A 4,881-nucleotide genomic window follows, 5' to 3' on the forward strand; every position below is an offset into this window, starting at 1 on the left:
ATAATTACCATGTGTACTTACCTTCCCTCAAAATGAAAATTATGTGAAGGGATGTAAATTTTAATGAGGATAAAGTGATGTGGTGCTCTCTTGAGAGGGAGCTTCAAATCCCACAAAAAGATGATCTTTTACCTCCAAAGGAGTAGCCTATGGAATTTGTTGAGTAGCCATAAATAGAAGAACAAAGAGTGGAGACATCCAATCAAGCTGAACTATCCAGAGAAGGGAGAAAAAGAACTAGGGAAGCTGATAGACTTGTGCAGGATGCCGGGGAGAATGTGGGAGCTCCTTCACATTTGCGCAGGAAAATGAGGTCACTTGAGAGGTACACTGGATACATGGATCTAATGACCAATATTGTAGAGACTGAGACATCCTCATTCGATGAAGCAGTTGAGCAACCTATTTGGGTTGATGGAATGGTGGAAGAATATGAATCCATCATGAAGAATAATGTTTTGGAAGTGGTACCAAGACCAGTAGATAAATCAGTAGTGGGTTCGAGATGGATCTTCAAGGTTACGAATGTAGTAGACAAAATAATATAAAAGTAAAAGGACATATTTGTGGAAAAAGGATTCTATAAAGTTGAGGGAATTGACTATGAGTGAAAATTTTCTCCCATAGCAAGGTACATCCATTAAACTAATTCTTCCATTGGCTGCACATATGGGGTGGAAGATCCACCAAATGTATCTAAAAACAACATTTCCCAATGGTGTTATTGAGGAAAAGGTGTACATCGAGAAACCAGAAGGTTTTGAGACATTTGATCAGGAGTCTCATGTGTGCAGACTCAAGCGAGCATTGTATGATATCAAACAAGCACCCCATGCTTAGTACACTAGGATCGACAATTATCTCACTGGTTTGGGCTTCACCAAAAGTGAAGCGGATGTGAACATCTATCATATCTTGGTAGAAGGTAAATTACTTATCATTGTTTAATATGTTGATGATTTAATATTGACTCGTGATCAGCAGTTGATCAATTCTTGCAAGGGAATTTGAAATGCAGGACATGGGTCTCATGCACTACTTCCTCGGGCTGGAAGTATAGCAAGTCGACTTCTAAAGGAAAGTATGCCACCGAGTTACTACTATGATTTTTCATGGAGAGTTGTAATCCCATGGAGACACCTTTAGCAACCAACTAGAGGAAGGAGACTTCCACTTCAAGTGACAAGGTGGATGCTATCATTTTCTGATAGTTCATGGGTTCACTGATGTATCTTGTGAACACATGACTAGATATGAACTATGTAGTCACCGAGATGAACCAATATATGGTTAGGCCAACCAAATTGTATTGGAAGTCAGCGAAGCATGTTTTACGGTACCTCATAGGCACTTCCCAGTATGGATTATGGTACAAACATATAGAGGGAGTGAAGTTGTGTGGCTTAAAATATGTTGATTAGGCAAGGAGTGCATCCAACGAAAGATTACATAAGGTGGAATTTTCAGTGTTGGGTCTACAATTATTTCCTAGTATAGTAGGAAGTAAAATTTTGTGACGCTCAACTCGATAGAAGCTGAATACATGGCTACAAGTAGAGCAACATGTGAGGCAATTTAGATGAGAAATATACTTGTGGGATTGTTTGGTTAGATGATGGATCCAACTGTGATCTATTGTGATACTCAGAGTTACATTAAGCTCTCTCAGAATCCGACATTTCACGGTTATATATATATATATATATATATATATATATATATATATAGTCACCATTTACGGGATTGTGTGCAGAGGTGGATAATGTTGCTACAATACATTTTGCAAGAGGAACAATATGTTAACATCTTGAGAAAGTATTTGTCAAGAGGCATGTTCGGATTCCACAGGTGCAGGATAGGGGTGGTTGATAATCCCTTTATTTATGGGAGGGAGTGTTGAGAAGTGAAACAAGACAATCTCAATTTGACTTTGCCTTGGCCAAATTAAGAAAATTTGAATTTCCACATTAGTAGAAAACTTGGATGTAGTTAACTTGTGTGACATGGTTCTTTTCACTCAGTTAGCTTAGTAAATTCAAGTTAGAGGGCTTGGAGTTCAGTTAAGCATGTGTGATTGCTAAGTTTTAGTAATCCAGTTCAATTATATCCAGTTGAGTTCAATTAAACTAGTTCTAACAGTTGGAGGAGCTAGTGGAAGGTCAGTTGTGCAGTGGGAAAGTAGTCTAACTCAGTGATCATCAAGCTAATTGATCAACTAGCCTAAAATAACTAGTGCATGGAGAGAATTTGAGTTCCCAGTTTAGGTGGGGATTACAAGGCAGTGTAAGGAGAAGTTGTAAACTAGTTTGAGTGTACAAGTGTTGCATGCAGTCAGATGATCAACCTTGGGAATTGCACAACCAATTTGGAGGGAAATCCCTTAAAAATAGGGGTTAATTCTCTAGGATTTGCACAAGGAAATAGGGGCTCAAGTAGAGGCAGAAATCGACTAAGTTTGGGTCAAAGCTTCTCATTGAGCAGAGAGATAGGTTATTCACTTGCAGGTTCTGCTAAGTGTGGACAAGAAATTGTAATACATCTTTATTCACCCAATTAATGCAAAGAGGCTTGAGGGGTTTTTTCCAGTTGGGTTCCCCTAGAAAAATTATTGTGCATGTGTTATTTCTTATTTCATGTATGAGATTGTTGTTCTAAATTGTGAATTGAATTTCATAGATCAGTAGGGTAGAATTGTGTCTCTTGATTTAGATTAAAATTTCTTAAGCTATTGCAATTCTATCACCAAAATTTCTACAAGAACGAAGCGTCAAAATATTTAGATGTTAAATTCAAAGAAAAAGGAATTAATATTCATATGTTGTAGTTCAAATGATGAAAATTCCAAGTGAATATTCTATAACAAACTCAACAACATCAGTACCTGAAGTAAATCATTTAATTGTCATATGCATGATAAGGGAAAATCAAATTATAAGAGCTCCTTATCGACATCTAAATCACAAGAGTAGAGATGCCAATCAATATGCTTATTTATGTTACTTAGAACAAAAAAAATAGACTTATGTTTCAAAGGATACTAATGTCTGCACAATCCAACCCTACAATAACAATTTATCTCAACTATCAAATAATTGCAAAGTTCTACAAAATCTTTATTTAGGATGGTCAGATCCCTTCTCACTTTGATAGCTTTTTTTTTCACTCAAAGGATCCTATCATCTTGTATCATCGAACGTGACAACTCGAATAAATCTAAAAAATGTGAATGAATTACAAGACAAAGAAACATATGAAAAGTCTTATTTGCAATAAGATTTGAGGGAAAAGCTTTTTGAAGAGGAAGGAAATTCTCTCTCTCTCTCTCTCTCTCTCTATATATATATATATATATATATATATATATATCATAATAATGATTAGTTAGTGATTAGTATAGAAGAGGCATGTCTCTAAAGACATGGCCATTCATGAAGGGGCACATGCCTAGGTATATAAGCAAGTCCTCATTTGTAACAATATCATCATCATATTCTCATTCATAAATTTCATATTTATATTTGTATCCTCAATGGAAATCTTCATATTCCAAGTTTTCTTGAGTATTAAACCTGTAAGTAAAAACTTTGTTCATAACTCTGTTCTATGGAGAAGTAAACTTTTGATTTGGTGTTAGTCCTAATATTTCCTCAAAAAAAACATCTTCAAATTGTTTCAAGATTGGGTGCTCTAATTAACTGTAGTTTCCATCACCCTCAGTGCTGCTATTAATTTGAACAACAAACATTTTTCATCCCTTTTGACAATTTCTCTTAGCTTGCATAGTTGTAATAAACCTTACTGATATATGTTTTATTTTCCCTTGCAACACTTTTCTTTCTTTGCCCCCATCAAGTCATTCAATCAATTTTTCAAAATAGTTGACCTTCATTCTATGAAGGGCCAACCATTCCATTCCCATTAATGTGTTATAGGTGCCCAAAGGTAACGCATTAAAGTTTGTTGTTATAGGCATGCCTCCTAGCACAAATGGGCATGATTTTACCATGTGCTCCACTCTCCTTCTCGTTCTTGTGGCTAACTGAACCAACTATGATTCCTCATGTGCTTCTTTAGTCAGATTGCATTCTTTGACAATTGTTGCACTAATATAACTAAATTTCGATCTTGGATCAATTAAAGTATAAATGTTTTGATTACATATCATACCTTCCATTTCAATAATGGATGGATGGTGATCAATTGTTCTATTATCCACAATGTTACAGGAAATTTTGTCACATCTTCTCAATAGGCCTGAAAAATGGATCAATCAACATCCTTGAACACTTTGTCATAATCCCTTTACAAATCCCTAAGCATCATCTCTCCAAAAAGTCCAAGTTTTTGGGTCAATTATTTATAAAAAAAAATTAGCCCCAATGCACCTTGCATACTTGTCCACCTGCAATGGTCGCAATCTACATAACTAAGCACCTACATTGACTAGCACAAGTTTCTTTACTCTATAGGTGTGATGGTTCTAAAATTTTAGGAAAAAACAAAACAAAACAAAACAAAAAATATTCTCTCAGAATGTTCTAAGTGTTGGTTTGTGTTATATTCTTTCCATGACTAGCTTCCCTAGTTAATTGCGGGGTTAGAGGTGGCACAGAGCCCCCCCTTTGTTGCATAGACTACACAACGGGGGTGATTAACCCCCCTATACGGGTCTGAGGCAGCGCCTCGAGGAAATTTTTTTTGGACCCTATATTAGGTGGGCGAACCTACCTATGGTTTTGTTATGCATGGTTTTCACACATGGTTTTGGGTGCAATGGTTTTCGGTCCATGGTATTGGATGCTTCAGCATGTATATATATGTATTATAACATTGAAAGGGACATAATGAAAAATAAATCTGGTAGTCTCGGTTTTGGGATCC

This window comes from Pinus tabuliformis, chromosome 7, assembly GCF_031772625.1.
Source record: "Pinus tabuliformis cultivar Carrire ecotype Pingquan chromosome 7, CPIR1, whole genome shotgun sequence".
NCBI classification, from domain to species: Eukaryota; Viridiplantae; Streptophyta; class Pinopsida; order Pinales; family Pinaceae; genus Pinus; species Pinus tabuliformis.